The sequence below is a fragment of the Salvelinus fontinalis genome, unplaced genomic scaffold, assembly GCF_029448725.1.
Source record: "Salvelinus fontinalis isolate EN_2023a unplaced genomic scaffold, ASM2944872v1 scaffold_0750, whole genome shotgun sequence".
Classification (NCBI taxonomy): Eukaryota; Metazoa; Chordata; class Actinopteri; order Salmoniformes; family Salmonidae; genus Salvelinus; species Salvelinus fontinalis.
The window spans coordinates 16,815-34,088 of NW_026600959.1; the positions used below are offsets into that span (position 1 = coordinate 16,815).

At 39.7% G+C, this 17,274-nt stretch overlaps 1 long non-coding RNA gene and 1 other non-coding gene across 2 annotated transcripts; both read left to right on the forward strand.

The window, feature by feature from the left end:
* Nucleotides 1-3,196: 3,196 nt before the first annotated feature.
* Nucleotides 3,197-3,272, forward strand: trnaa-ugc (transfer RNA alanine (anticodon UGC)). The gene has a single exon. It is a non-coding gene; the product is annotated as a tRNA-Ala (tRNA).
* A 7,485-nt stretch (nucleotides 3,273-10,757) lies between these two features.
* Nucleotides 10,758-11,317, forward strand: LOC129847177 (uncharacterized). The gene is made up of 3 exons (XR_008758395.1): nucleotides 10,758-10,836; nucleotides 11,117-11,155; nucleotides 11,256-11,317. It is a non-coding gene; the product is annotated as an uncharacterized LOC129847177 (long non-coding RNA).
* The last annotated feature ends 5,957 nt before the right edge of the window (nucleotides 11,318-17,274 follow it).

The following is a 17,274-nucleotide window of genomic DNA, read 5'->3' on the forward strand; positions in this document are numbered from 1 at the left end:
TCTGTGAGTATAACAGAACTCACATGGCAGGCAAAAACCTGAGAAGAAATCCAAACAGGAGGTGAGAAATCTGAGGTTGGTATATTTTCAACCCATTCCCTATTGAAATCCCATTGGGATATGAATGAAGATTCATTTCCTAGGGCTTCCACTAGATGTCAACCATCTATAGAAAGTTGAATGAGGCTTATACTGTGTTGTGGGACTGAATAAGAGTGGAATGAATCAGACTACTGGCAGTCAGCCATTTCCCGGTCATGCGCATACCACATGATATCTTCCTGCTTTCCGTTCCTCCTCAAGACAAAGGAATTCTTCGGTTGGAACTTTATTGAAGATTTATGATAAAAACATCCTAATGATTGGTTCTGTACTTAGTTTGAAATGTTTCTTCGACCTGTAATATAACTTTTTGAAGTTTTTGTCCGAAGATATGGTCGACCAGCACCAGCGTTTGGATAGGTGTACCAAATGCGCTAACAAAAGTATCTAAATTTGACATAAATAATGGACATTGTCAAACAAATCAAGCATTTATTGTGGACCTGGGATTCCTGGGAGTGCATTCTGATGAAGATCATCAAAGGTAAAGGAATATTTATCATGTAATTTCTGGTTTCTGTTGACTCCAACATGGCGGCTAATTTGACTATTGTTTTGAGCTCCGTCTCAGATTATTGCATGGTTTGCTTTTTCCGTAAAGTTTTTTTAAATCTGACACAGCCATTGCATTAAGGAGAGGTATATCTATAATTCCATGTGTATAACTTGTATCATCTACATTTATGATGAGTATTTATGTTTAATCGATGTGGCTATGCAAAATCACTGGATGTTTTTGGAACTAGTGAACATAACACGCCAATGTAAACTCAGATTTTTTTAAATAAATATGAACTTTATCAAACAAAACATACATGTATTGTGTAACATGAAGTCCTATGAGTGTAATCTGATGAAGATCATCAAAGGTTAGTGATTAATTTTATCTCTATTTGTGCTTTTTGTGACTCCTATCTTTGGCTGGAAAAATGGCTGTTTTTTCTGTGGCTTGGTGGTGACCTAACATAATCGTTTGTGGTGCTTTCGCTGAAAATCCTATTTGAAATCGGACACTTTGGTGGGATTAAGAACAAGATTACCTTTAAAATGGTATAAGATACATGTATGTATAAGGAATTTTAATTATGAGATTTCTGTTGTTTGAATATGGCACCCTGCACTTTCACTGGCAGTCAGGGTCAAGACCCTGGTGAGGAAAATGAGCACGCAGATGAGCATCCCTAAGACAGTTTCTGACAGAGAAATTTGTGCACAGAATTTCAGAGAAATAAGCTTTTTGTGCATATGGAACATTTCTGGTATCTTTTATTTCAGCTCATGAAACATGGGACCAACACGTGGTGTGTCAATATTTTTGGTCAGTATAATTAGTAAGGAACTCCCCTCACCTGTTTGTCTTAATTTAAAGTAAAATCTGAAATCCCGCGAACACTCGGCCCGCCTGTCACGGCTGTTGAATGAAGTGGACCAAGGTGCAGCGTGGTTAGCGTACATTTTATTTTTATTAGAAATGACGCTGACAAAACAATAAACAATACAAAACAAACCGTGAAGCTTAAGGCTATGTGCCATAAACAAAGTCAACTTCCCACAAAGACAGGTGGGAAAAAGGGCTACCTAAGTATGGTTCTCAATCAGAGACAACAATAGACAGCTGTCCCTGATTGAGAACCCTAACCGGCCAAAACATAGAAATACAAATAATACAACATAGAATACCCACCCCAACTCACACCCTGACCAAACCAAAATAGAGACATAAAAAGGATCTCTAAGGTCAGGGCGTGACACCACCGTGGAATGAGTTTGACACCATGGGTTGTGAGTGTATGCTAGTTTACATGATGAGATAGTTATGGATAAGAGAGCAATATGTTTTATTTGTCAAATGGCAGTCAAGCATTGATCATCATGTCACCAGAATTAGGCCGTCAATTTTTATTGGAAAGTAGCATCAAGCTCATCACCTTAATTTCTTTAATCTATAGCCTAATAATCTGCATGGTTTCCCGAGTCGAAGTTTGGTTGTAGTGGAAGGAGGACCACACAACATATCATTGCGTGTCTCCAATTTTACTTCAATATGATGGTTATTATATCAATATTTACGCATGAAGGCATTTCCACCACCATTTCTCACATAATAAATTTTACTGACTCAAAAAGATCCCACCATGTCGAACGAACAAATTATCTGTTGCCATTTTTAATTTGCCTTGAAACTTCCTGTTTCCATCATAGCTGTCATTATTTATTTTATATGGTTACACACTTGCTTTTCCATTTATTTTTCTACTTTTCTCATTTTCTGTATCCCCCATCTCAATTCTATTCAATTCAAGGGGCTTTATTGGCAAGGGAAACATATGTTTGCATTGCCAAAGAAAGTGAGGTAGATAATATACAAAAGTGAAATAAACAATAAAAATTAACAGTAAACATTACACTCACAGAAGTTCCAAAAGAATAAAGACATTACAAATGTCATATTATGTACATATACAGTGTTGTAACGATGTACAAATGGTTAAAGTACAAAAGGGAAAATAAATAAGCATAAATAACACGCACTACACGACCAGTTCTTATAGCCTTTAGCCGTACCCTTACCATACTCCTCCTCTTGTCCTCTGGTGATGTAGAGGTTAATCCAGGCCCTGCAACGCCTAGCTCCACTCCCATTCCCCAGGCGCTCTCATTTGTTGACTTTTGTAACTGTAAAAGCCTTGGTATCATGCATGTTAAAATTAGAAGCCTCCTCCCTAAGTTTGTTTTATTCACTGTTTGTCAGGACCCGGTGTGAGAAACAGTCACAAATAGTCGGCAGAACCCAGAAGATGAGAAAGACACAGCAGTACTAGAGACGGTGGTTTAATCAAAGTAAAAGATCTTCAGGCAAAAATATAAATCCACAACGTCCAAAGTAAAGCCAAGAGAAAAAATGTTTTACAGCAAAAAAAAATTAAAATGTTTTACAGCGAAAACAGCACGTATATTTATGTTAGCTCACCACCAAATACAAAAAAGGACAGACATTTTTCACAGCACAGTTAGCATGCACAAAGCCAACCTAACTAAACAAGAACCAACCAAACTAACCAACAAACAACTTCATCAGATGACAGTCTTATAGGGCCCCGTGTGGCTCAGTTGGTAGAGCATGGCGCTTGCAACGCCAGGGTTGTGGGTTCGATTCCCACGGGGGGCCAGTACAAAAAAGTATGAATGTATGTACTTGTAAGTCGCTCTGGATAAGAGCATCTGCTAAATGACTTAAAATGTAAATGTTATTCAATAAATCTATGTTTTGTTCGAAAAATGTGCATATTTCAGGTATAAATCATAGTTTACATTGCAGCTACAATCAGAAATTGCACCGAAAGCAGCCATAATAATTACAGACACCAACGTCAAATAATTAAATACTCATCATAAAACATTTCTGAAAAATACATAGTGTACAGCAAATGAAAGACAGGCATCTTGTGATTCCAGACAATATTTCCGATTTATTAAGTGTTTTACAGAGAAAACACAATATAGCTTTATATTAGCTTACCACAATAGCCAGAAACACAAGCCATTCCCCAGTAGCAAAGGTTAGCGATCGTAACAAACCAGCAAAAGATATATCATTTTTGACTAACCTTGATAAGCTTCATCAGATGACAGTCCTATAACATCAGGTTATACATACACTTATGTTTTGTTCGAAAATGTGCATATTTAGAGCTGAAATCAGTGGTTATACATTGTGCTAATGTAGCATATTTTTCCCACAACGTCCGGATATTTTTCGGACACTTTTTCTGACACACATATTCTGACCAAATAGCTACTCATAAACATAACTAAAAAATACATGTTGTATAGGAAATGATAGATACACTAGTTCTTAATGCAATCGCCGTGTTAGAATTCTAAAAATAACTTAATTACGACATACAGCTTAGGTATAGCGAGAGAGTACCCAAAAGCTAGGCTCAATCGACTAGCAGAACATGTTCGACATGATATATGAAATAGCATCATAAAATGGGTCCTACTTTTGCTGATCTTTCATCAGAATGTTGTACAAGGGGTCCTTTGTCCAGAACAGTCGTTGTTTGGATTTAGAACGGCCTTTTTCCCTCTCGATTTAGCAAGCACACTTTCCAAGTGGCGCGAATCTCTCCATGTCAACAAACTGAAGAGAACGGAACACGGCAAAACTCCCGAAAAAAATTCAATAATCTGATTAAACTATACTGAAAAAGGTGTATGACGTGCATGTATACTAATACGTATCATGCCCATTTATAGGCAGGACCTAGAACAGAGCCTCGATTTCAGACTTTCCACTTCCTGGTCAGGAAGTTTGTGACAAATGAGTTCTGTTTTACTCACAGATATAATTCAAACGGTTTTAGAAACTAGAGAGTGTTTTCTATCCAGTAGTAATAATAATATGCATATTGTACGAGCAAGAATTGAGTACGAGGCCGTTTGAAATGGGCACCTTTTATCTGGCTACTCAATACTGCCCTTGCAGCCCAAACAGGTTAACACTCCGACTGTCCTACAATCTAAGCTAGATGCCCTCAATCGCACACAAATTATCAATGAACCTACCAGTTACAACCCCAAATCCGTAAACACTGGCACCCTCATAGATACAATCCTGACCAACCTGCCCTCTAAATACACCTCTGCTTTCTTCAACCATGATCTCAGCGATCACTGCCTCATTGCCTAAGTCCGTAATGGGTCTGCGGTCAAACGACCAGCCCTCATCACTGTCAAACGCTCTCTAAAACATTTCAGCGAGCAGGCCTTTCTAATCGACCTGGCATCCTGGAAGTATATTGACCTCATTCCGTCAGTAGAGGATGTCTGGTAATTCCTTAAAACTGCTTTCCTCACCATCTTAAATAAGCATGCCCCATAATTATTTTTTTAACCAGGAACAGTTATATCCCTTGTTTCACTCCAGACCTGACTGCCCTTGACCAGCACAAAAACACTCTGTGGCGTACTGCATTAGCATCGAAAAGCCCCCGCGATATGCAACTTTTCAGGGATGTTAGGAACCAATATACACAGGCAGTTTGGAAAAGTTAGCCTTTGCTTTCCTAACAGAAATTTGCATTCTGTATCACAAACTCCAAAAAGTTCTGGGACACTGTAAAGTCCATGGAGAATAAGAGCACCACCTCCCAGCTGCCCACTGCACAGAGGTTAGGAAACACTGTCACCATCGATAAATCCAGGATAATTGAGAATTTCAATAAGCATTTTTCTATGGCTGGCCATTCATTCCACCTGGCTACCCCTACCTCGGTCAACAGCACTGCACCCCCCATAGCAACTTGCCCAAGCCTCCCCCATTTCTCCTTCACCCAAATCCAGATAGCTGATGTTCTGAAAGAGTTGCAAAATCTGGACCCATACAAATCAGCTGGGCTAGACAAGCTGGAACCTATCTTTCTAAAATTATCCGTCAAAATTGTTGCATCCCCTATTACTAGCCTGTTCAACTTCTCTTTCGTATCGTCTGAGATTCCCAAAGATTGGAAAGCTCCCGTTGTCATCCCCCTCTTCAAAAGGGGGTGACACTCTAGACCCAAACTGTTACAGACCTACATCTATCCTACCCTGCCTTTCTTTTTTTTTCTTTTTTTTTTAGCCCCTTTTCTCCCCAATTTTTCGTAGTATCCAATCGCTAGTAATTACTATATTGTCTCATCGCTACAACTCCCGTACGGGCTCGGGAGAGACGAAGGTCGAAAGCCATGCGTCCTCCGAAGCACAATCCAACCAAGCCGCACTGCTTCTTAACACAGCGCGCCTCCAACCCGGAAGCCAGCCACACCAATGTGTCGGAGGAAACACCGTGCACCTGCCCCCCTCGGTTAGCGCACACTGCGCCCGGCCCGCCACAGGAGTCGCTGGAGCGCGATGAGACAAGGATATCCCTACCGGCCAAACCCTCCCTAACCCAGACGACGCTAAGCCAATTGTGCGTCGCCCCACGGACCTCCCGGTCGCGGCCGGCTGCGACAGAGCCTGGGCGCGAACCCAGAGACTCTGGTGGCGCAGCTAGCACTGCGATGCAGTGCTCTAGACCACTGCGCCACCCGGGAAGCCCCATACCCTGCCTTTCTAAGGTCTTCGAAAGCCAAGTTATCAAACAGATCACCGACCATTTTGAATCCCACCGTACTTTCTCCGCTATGCAATCTGGTTTCCGAGCTGGTCTTGGGTGCACCTCAGCCATGCTCAAGGTCCTAAATGATATCATAACCACCATCGATAAAAGACAGTACAGTGTAGCCTTCTTCATCGACCTGGCCAAGGCTTTCGACTCTGTCAGTCACCACATTCTTATCGGCAGACTCAACAGCCTTGGTTTCTCAAATGATTGCCTCGCCTGGTTCACCAACTACTTCTCAGACAGAGTTCAGTGTGTCTAATTGGAAGGCCTGTTGTCCGGACCTCTGGCAGTCTCTACGGGGGTGACACAGGGTTCAATTATCGTGCCGACTCTCTTCTCTGTATACATCAATGATGTCGCTCTTGCTGCTGGTGATTCTCTGATCCACCTCTACGCAGACAACATCATTCTGTGTACTTCTGGCTCTTCTTTGGACACTGTGTTAACTAACCTCCAGACGAGCTTCAATGCCATACAACTCTCCTTCCGTGGCCTCCAACTGCTTTTAAATGCAAGAAAAACGAAATGCATGCTCTTCAACAGATCGCTGCCCGCACCAGCCCGCTCGTCCAGCATCACTACTCTGGACGGTTCTGACTTAGAATATGTGGACAACTACAAATAACCAGGTGTATGGTTAGGCTGAAAACTCTCCTTCCAGACTCACTCACTCTCCCTGTTTGGCGTGCAAGCCCGACGTCGGTACATTTATGACAACAGCCACTTCAAGTGCAGGGCGCGAAATTCAAAAGATATTTTTTTTTTTTATATTTACCTTTCACACATTAACAAGTCCAATACAGCATATGAAAGGTACAGATCTTGTGAATCCAGCCAACATGTCCGATTTTTAAAATGTTTTACAGGGAAGACAAAATATGTAAATCTATTAGCTAACCACGTTAGCAAAAGACTCCACTTTCATTACTCCATCAGTTTTTGACTCCATCAGTAGCTATCACAAATTCGGCCAAATAAAGATATAAATAGCCACTAACCAAGAAACATCCTCATCAGATGACAGTCTGATAACATATTTATTGTATAGCATATGTTATTTTTTTTCGAAAAATGTGCATATTTCAGGTATAAATCATAGTTTACATTGCAGCTACAGTCAGAAATTGCACCGAAAGCAGACAGAAAAATTACAGACACAAACGCCAAATAACTAAATACTCATCATAAAACATTTCTGAAAAATACATAGTGTACAGCAATTGAAAGACAGGCATCTTGTGATTCCAGACAATATTTCCGATTTATCAAGTGTTTTACAGCGAAAACACAATATAGCGTTATATTAGCGTAGCCACAATAGCCAGAAACACTTGGGCGCCAACGACCAGTTCACATGTACGACAGATATTAGAAATAGCATCATAAAATGTTTCTTACTTTTGGTGATCTTCCGTCAGAATGTTGGACAAGGTGTCCTTTGTCCAGAACAGTCGATGTTTGGATCTGGAACGGCAAATTTCCCTCTTGATTTAGCATGGGCACTTGCCAAGTGGCACGGATCTCTCCAACGTCAACAAAGTCAGAGAACGGAACACGGCAAAACTCCCAAAAAAATTTCAATAATCTGATTAAACTATATTGAAAAAACATAGTTTACGATGATATGGTCACATGTATCAAATAAAATCTAAACCGGAGATGTTAGTCGTCCATAACGACAGCTAAACAGAAGGCAAATCCATGTCCTCTTTCGCGCTCTACAGAAACAGGAAATGGACGGTCACGTCATACAAAGAGCTTTAATTCCACCTCAGACCAAGATAGACACGAAATTTCTTCTCTCACCGCCTCTTGACAACCAGGGGAAGGTGTATGAAGTGTACGTAGGCTCTTACGTTCATTGCCCATGTATAGGCATGAAGTTGAACAGAGCATCGATTTCTGACATTCCACTTCCTGGTCAGGAAATGTGCTGCAGAAGGAGTTCTGTTTCACTCAGAGAAATAATTCAAACGGTTTTAGAAACTAGAGAGTGTTTTCTATCCAATAGTAATAATAATATGCATATTGTACGAGCAAGAATTGAGTACGAGGCCGTTTGAAATGGGCACGATTTAACTGGCTACTCAATACTGCCCCTTGCAGCCATAAGAAGTTAACTTCTTATGGCTGAAATCCCGCTAACGGGATCGATATGACAACAGCAGTTCGGTGTCACCTTAGATGGCCACTGGCATGCTTGAGAAGTGTGCTCTTCACAATGAATCCTGTACTGGGCAGTTGTGTGGGTGAGCAGAGTGCCCCATGGTGGAGGGGGGGGGGGGGGGGTTATGGTGTGGCCAGGCATAAACTACGGACAACGAACACAATTGCATTTTATCAAAAGGAAATTTGAATGCATAGAGATACCGTGAAGAGATCCTTATGCCCATTGTCGTGCCATTCATCCGCCGCCATCACCTCATGTTTCAGCATAATAATGCATGGCCACATGTTACAAGGATCTGTACACAATTCCTGTAAGCTGACAATGTCCCAGTTCTTCCATGGCCTGCATTCTCACCAGACATGTCACCCATTGAACATGTTTGGGATGCGCTCGATCGACGTGTATGACAGCTTGTTCCAGTTCCCATCAATATCCAGCAACTTCGCACAGCCATTGAAAAGGAGTGGGATAACAATTCCCAGGCCACAATCAACAGCCTGATCAACTCAATGCAAAGGAGATGTGTTGCACTGCTTGAGGCAAATGGTGGTCACACTGGTTTTCTGATCCACGCCCCTACTTTTTTTTTAAGGTATCTGTGACCAACAGATGCTTATCTGTATTCCCAGTCATTTGAAATCCATAGATTAGGGCCTAATGAATCTATTTCAATTGACGGATTTCCTTAAATGAATTATAACTCAGTAAAATCTTTGAAATTGTTGGATGTTGGATTTATATATATTTTTCAATGTATGCAGTTAATACAGGTAATGAGTGGAGAACAGGAGGGCTTCTTAAAGAAAAACTAACAGGTCTGTGAGAGCCGGAATTCTTACTGGTTGGTAGGTGATCAAATACTTATGTCATGCAATAAAATGCAAATGAATTACTTAAAAATCATACAATATGATTTTCTGGATTTTTGTTTTAGATTCCGTCTCTCACAGTTGAAGTGTACCTATGATAAAAATTACAGACCTCTACATGCTTTGTAAGTAGGAAAACCTGCAAAATCGGCAGTGTGTCCAATACTTGTTCTCCCCACTGTACCATTGGATTTTGTATATTTTAAAATTAAAGAAAAAACAGAAGTGTTTGACTAAATTTGGAAACCATATGTTGATCACCTTGGAATGTGTTGTATAGCAGGCGTTTAGTTTTTGTGTTGCGCTGTTTGTTGCGTGATGCAAATATATCTATTTTTTTATTGTCAATTTGTTCACATTTTAAATAAGAAATGTACGATTACATTTCACATATCCTAAATGTAACTACGATTTGGTGAATTGGATGATGTCATTTTGAAGTCAATAAAAAAAACTGGATTCTAGATATTCAAATTCTGTCACGCTGTCCCAGCTTATTCTCGTTTTAATTAGAATGCCTCTTGGCACTTCATAGCCATATTATAATGCCAATTCTTTGTAAGTGTTTCTGCTATACAGTATGTTGTTTGTGATGATGCAAATTCTCTGAAACTGGTTCTGCTATATTTTATGTACTGTTAGGTTCTAAATGAACCTTGTAACATTTCATGGACAATTAGTAAAACTCAAACCAGGTTTATTCACTCATTGGGTCATATAGCTACACAGACAAGGAACATATTCACACAAGCATTGGTATTTAATCTGCCCAAATTGCTCACTCCTCCCCAGCTCACGGCTGTCATGTTGATTCGTAGTAGACTGTGTCTCTTCTCCTTCCATAGGATCACTGAGGTCTGACAATAACATATCCTTGTAGAATGTAAACATTCTACATTCTCCTCGCTCCTTCAGTGACATGAACAAAGATTTCATATTTTCAATTTTAGAAGTCAGAACAGAACAGTACGATGATTCTAATTCTCTGGAACTCTGTCCTCTATATGTTGTTTGCGATGATGTCACTTCTCTGAAACTGGTTCTATTTTTTGGGACATGATGTCAATTCTCTGGAACTGTATTGGAATCATTTTCACTTCTTAGGGATAGCCCCCTTTTTTCAATTTTTGCCTAAAATGACATACCCAAATCTAACTGCCTGTAGCTCAGGCCCTGAAGGAAGGATATGCATATTCTGGGTACCATTTGAAAGGAAAGTACTTTGTGTGTGGCTCAACTCATTTCTTCCATTGTTTGTTATGCTGAATTCCATGTGTAGTGTAGTATAGTGGTTTTGATGCATATCAGCTTTTTGATAGAGTTTGCCTCACCAACATTATCATGTTCAAATCGCCACTGGGAACAGTGTCTGTTGCATTTACAATATTTTCTTAAATATTGATTTTACTATATGAAATGAGAACGTCCCTCCTCAGCTTATGTATATAAATCAAGCAGGTTTGGTACCTTCTACCATACTCTGGGAGAGAGAGGCCATAACCATCAAGATAAGACCACACAAGAAGGCTCACTGCAGACAGGTATGATTGACTTGATTGTTTCTAAGGTTGTGTTGCGCTGTCCGCCAGAAAAGTTGAAAAGACGTATCGGTCAACCAACTGAAAATGTAGAACAGCATTTCTAGCTAATCATTTCTCCCCACCGCTGTCAGACATGCATGAGTTTTGATTTGAAGGCACCCTAATATGAAATCTCTCTTGATGGATTGTGCAAGATATTTGGTGAAGACTTGACTGTTAATAGTTAAAAAGCTAATAGTTAATTTAAAACCCTTTTAATCCATGCAATGTTGTACCACAGGTGTCCAGGGTGACCAACATCTAAGTTCATCACAAACAGGTAAAATGTAATTGCCTGAGCATTACAGTGCTAGAGCATTAAAGAATAGCTCTGCATCTGAAGATTGTTGTCTTTGATTAATCCTGTATTGTATCTGTAGATATTTGAGAGGACAAAAATCTAACCAGTCACATCAAAGGCCATTGAAACCAGTTGTCAGAGGTAAATGCCTTCTCTCTCTCTCCAGTTAAATATTGCCACATCTTTGTAACCAAAATATGATTTCAAGTAGAGGTCGACCGATTAATTGGAATGGCCGATTAATTAGAGCCGATTTCAAGTTTTCATAACAATCGGTAATCGATATTTTTGGACACCGATTTGACGATTTATTTTATTTATTTATGTATTTAATTTATATTTTTACACCTTTATTTTACTAGGCAAGTCAGTTAAGATATAGTAATATACTGTAGAGCAGTAGTAATATACTAATAACAGTCTGATTTAGCTCTCCTGTTTCTCCAATTAGTGAAAGATAGTAATATACTGTAGAGCAGTAGTAATATACTAATAACAGTCTGATTTAGCTCTCCTGTTTCTCCATTTGGTGAAAGATATAGTAATATACTGTATAGTAATATACTAGTAATAGTCTGATTTACTTCTCCTGTTTCTCCATTTAGTGAAAGGTATATTATTGTAATGAAACATGCAGGGAGAAGGTCTCGAACCCTCGACCTTCGAGCGTGAAGTCTAGAGCGCTATCGACTGTGCTGCAAAAGCATTCTCCAGCGGCAGTGTTGATATCTGTGCTTATAAACCCTGGGTCGTTACACTGCTCCCTCATTTCAAAGAGCACGTCCTCGCGCTAGCTTGCGGCTCTATGTCTTATAGGAACGCTCTCACTGGCCAAGCACACACATTGTGTGGATGCAAGGTCCGATCACTTCTGACACCAATGTAATGAAACAGACAGGGAGCAGGTCTCGAACCCTGGACCTTCTCGCCGGAAGTCCAGCGCGCTATCGACTGTGCCGCAAAAGCATGCTCGAGCGGCAGAGTCGATATCCGCGCTTATAAACCCAAGGTCGTTACATCATTATACTGTACAGTAATAGTAATATACTAGTAAGTCTTACCCCTCCTGTTGTTTCATTTAGTGAAAGATATAGTAATATACTGTATAGTAATAGTAATATACTAGTAATTGTCTGACTCATCCCTCCTGTTTCTCCATTTAGTTGATGCCATGGGGTTCCATCAACACCTGTTCCTGGTGTTGATGTGTTTCACAGTGACAGTACACGGTCAACCGCCCGACATTAGGATTCGTTATCAACAATTCCTCCAACAGCACGTCAAGGGGGATATGACAACCCAAAATTGTCAGAGTCAGATGGGCTACTTGAGATTGACCGAGCCTGATGGCAGAACCTGCAAAGAGATAAACACCTTCATTAAAGCCGGTTCAAATGAGTTGAGGGCCATTTGTACTGGTGGTGGCACACCTAGGGGCGGAAATCTGGTTGAAAGCTCCAATGGCTTCCCTGTAATCATATGTAACCACATAGGTGGGGATCGTCATCCCCACTGTAGATACAGGGGTTCTCCCCCGTCCACCAGGAATCTTGTCATTGGTTGTGAACAGGGATGGCCAGTGCACTATGATGGCGATATTGTTGTTGGCTAATTAAGATGATTGATATGAAGTGGCTCTTTAAAATAAAATTATTCACTTGCCACCTAAATAACTGTCTCCTGTTTAAAATAAAATGACTAATTTGCCACCTGAATATCTGTCTCCTGTATTGTTTTTCAACATTAAGAAGTTAGATGACAAGCATACATTACTTGGGATTTTGGACCAATCGTACTATTTTAATTAGTTGATTAGTGTTCATTGATCTCAGAAGAAATGACAAAATATTTATCTAGCCTCTAATCATACCCTCACTGTGCTCAAAGTAACTATACGATTCCGAATAGATGGAAGAACACAGAGTGAGGGTTTGAATTAATTTCAGTCCATATCAGTCTTTGAAGGGGGCCAACATGATTGTTTTGATGTCTGTCAAGGCTTCAGTTATAGGTCCCTCTTGAGATTAGATTCAGTTCATTCTATAACCACGTGATGGCAGTGAAGTTCTGCTAGTGAGGAATAAGTCATTGACCGGACTTCAGCCAAAATGTGTTGCAATTCAAGATTGAATTTACAGTATGTAAGATCATGTGTAGCTGTTTAATTGCTTGAAAATATACATTGGAAAACAACAGAAAACGAACAACTAAACTGTGGTAAAATACTGTGTGTCTTCTGCTGTACAAAACATTGATTTCACTGGTTCTTGAGTTATAATGAACTTAAATCAAAACGCTTATTTCTCCTAAATCTGTCATACTAAACAAGGGTTTGTTTGATATGACAAGTCCACAAGCTTACCACGAGCTTACACTGTATGCAAAATGGTTCCAGTTTCTACTGAAAACCAAAGCTTTTGAGAAGTTTGACTTGGTGACAACAAAACACCAGAAAATGTCCAAAAAGAGTAGAACCAGCTCACCTGCTTTTACACTTTAATTTGACTATTAGATGTGCAATATTTAAAAAGGAATAGTGCAAAATGTAAAAAGGAATAATTCCACCATCTTAAAAGACAGTTCAGATCACGTAACAGGGTTGATCTTAAAATGAGGCTTTTTTCCCCCATTAAAATGAATCACCAATAACATGAAATAAATAATACTCTTCAGAAATTACCCCTGGACATTTTAACCATTTTGTTATGTTATAGACTTATTCAAAAATGGATATATAAAAAAATCCTCATCAATCGACACACAATACCCCATAATGACAAAGCAAAAACAGTTATTTTGACATTTTTCCAAAAACAAAAAAACAACAGATGTACCTTATTTACATACGTATTCAGACCCTTTGCTATTAGACTAGAAATTGAGCTCAGGTGCGTCCTGTTTCCATTGATCATCCTTCAGATGTTTCTCCAACTTGATTGGAGTCTACCGGTGGTAAATTCAATTGATTGGACATGATTTGGAAAGGCACACACCTGTCTATATAAGGTCCCACAGTTGACAATGCACGTCAGAGCAAAAACAAAGCCATGTGGTCAAAGGAATTGTCCATAGAGCTCCGAGACATGATTGTGTCGAGGCACAGATCTGGGGAAGGGTACCAAAAAATGTCTGCAGAATTGAAGGTCCCCAAGAACACAGTGGCCTCCATCATTCTTAAATGGAAGAAGTTTGGAACCACCAAGACCAAGAGCAATCTGGGGAGAAGGGCTTTGATCAGGGAGGTGACCAAGAACCCGATGGTCACTCTGACAGAGCTCTAGAATTACTCTGTGGAGATGGGAGAACCTTCCCGAAAGACATTCATCTCTGCAGAACTCCACCAATCAGGCCATTATGGTAGAGTGGCCAGATGGAAGCCACTCCTCAGTAAAAGGCACATGACAGCCAGCTTGGAGTTTTACAAAAGGCACCTAAAGGACTCTCAGACCATGAGAAACAAGATTCTCTGGCCTGATGAAACCAAGATTGAACTCTTTGGCCTGATTGCCAAGCGTCCCTGCAGTGAAGCATGGTGGTGGTAGAAGCATGCTGTGGGGATGTTTTTCAGCGACAGGGACTAGGAGAGTAGTCAGGATCAACGGAGCAAAGTACATAGAGATCCTTGATGAATGCCTGCTCCAGAGCACTCAGGATCTCAGACTGGGGTGACGGTTCACCTTCCAACAGGACAACGACCCTAAGCACACAGCCAAGACAACGCAGGAGTGGCTTCGGGACAAGTCTCTGAATGTCCTTGAGTGGCACAGCCAGAGCCCGGACCTGAACCTGATCGAACATCTCTGGAGAGACCTGAAAATAGCTGTGCAGCGACACTCCCCATCTAACCTGGCAGAGCTTGAGATGATCTGCAGAGAATGGGAGAAACTCCCCAAACACAGGTGTGCCAAGTTTGATGCGTCATACCCAAGAAGACTCGAAGCTGTAATCGCTGCCAAAGGTGATTCAGTAAAGGGTCTGAATACTTATGCAAATGTATTATTTCCGTTTGGTGTATTTTTGTTGTTGTTTTGTTTTTGCTTTGTGATTATGGGGTATTGTTTTTAGATTGATGAGGTAACAAAAAACATTTCAATACATTTTGGTATAAGGCTGTAACGTAACAAAATTTGCTAAAAGTCAAGCGGTCTGAATACTTTCCAAATGCACTGTAAATAAGGCTTTACAATGATGGTGAAAACTTTGGGGTTAAGTGATAACAACTGAACAACTGAACAACTTTCTAGAAGTCACAGATGATGCATAGAGAAATTCTGACTTGTAGCACTTTAGAAAATCTTTATTTATATAAAAAATTTGATGTATTTATTTTTCCATATGGTGTATATTTAATGGCACTTCATTTCATATAACAAGCTTTTCAAATTAAATATTTGCGCACAATTTCTACTGAAATATCAAAGGGATGCAAAGGGCACACATTTCGTGGAACAACCCAGTTCAAATCAAATAACATTTTATTTGTCACATGCTTCCTAAAGAACAGGTGTAGACCAACTGTGAAATGCTTACTTACGGGCCCTTCCCAACAATGCAGAGAGAAAACGAAATAGAGAAATAATAGAAAATGAATAACACGTAATAAGAAAGTAATAATAAATACACAATGACTAATAATAATTTGGCTATACACGGCGTACCAGTACCGAGTTAAAGTGCAGGGGTATAAGGTCATTGAGGTAGATATGTATATATAACTAGGAATACAGTGAAAGATAGTAAACAGCAGCAGCAGCATATGGATGAGTCAAAAAGTTAGTGTAAAAAGGGTAGCTATTTGGTTAACTTCTTTGGGCTGCAAGCCCGACGTCGGTACACTTATGACAACAGCCAGGCCAAGTGCAGGGCGCGAAATTCAAAATATATTTTTTTGAAATATTTAACTTTCACACATTAACAAGTCCAATACAGCAAATGAAAGATACACATCTTGTGAATCCAGCCAACATGTCCGATTTTTAAAATGTTTTACAGCGAAAACACCACGTATATTTATGTTAGCTCACCACCAAATACAAAAAAGCACAGACATTTTTCACAGCACAGGTAGCTTGCACAAAACCAACCTAACTAACCAAGAACCAACCAAACTAACCAAGAAACAACTTCATCAGATGACAGTCTTATAACATGTTATACAATAAATCTATGTTTTGTTCGAAAAATGTGCATATTTCAGGTATAAATCATAGTTTTACATTGCACCTGCAATCACAAATAGCACCGAAGCAGCTAGAACAATTACAGAGACCAAATTGAAATACCTAAATACTCATCATAAAACATTTATGAAAAATACATGTTGTACAGCAAATGAAAGACAAACATCTTGTGAATCCAGCCAATATTTCCGATTCTTTAAGTGTTTTACAGTGAAAACACAATATAGCATTATATTAGCTTACTACAATAGCCAACCACACAGCTACATTGATTCAAGGCACGTTAGCGATAGCGAATAAACCAGCAAAAGATATTAATTTTTTCACTAACCTTCTCAAACTTCATCAGATGACAGTCCTATAACATCATATTACACAATACATATATGGTTTGTTCGAAAATGTGCATATTTAGCGGCACAAATCGTGGTTATACAATGTGAATACGTAGGCAAAATGCAATAAAAATGTCCGGAGAAATCTTGGAGAGGCACCTAATCTAATCAAATAACTATTCATAAACTTTACAAAAAAATACATGTTGGACAGCAAATTAAAGATAGCTTAGTTCTTAATGCAATCGCCGTGTTAGAATTCTAAAAATAACTTCAGTACGACATCCAGCTTACGTTATAGCGAGACAGAGCCCAAAATCAAAGCGGAAAACACAACAACACATTTTCGACAGAAATAGGAAATAACATCATAAATGGGTCCTACTTTTGTTGAGCTTCCATCAGAATCTTGTACAAGTGGTCCTTTGTCCAGAACAATCGTTGTTTGGATTTAGAATGTCCTTTTTCCCTCTCGAATGAGCAAGCAAAACTTGCCAAGTGGCGCGAAGCTCTCCATCGTCAACAAACTCAGAGAACGGAACACGCCAAAACACCCGAAAAAATGTCAATAATCTGATTAAAC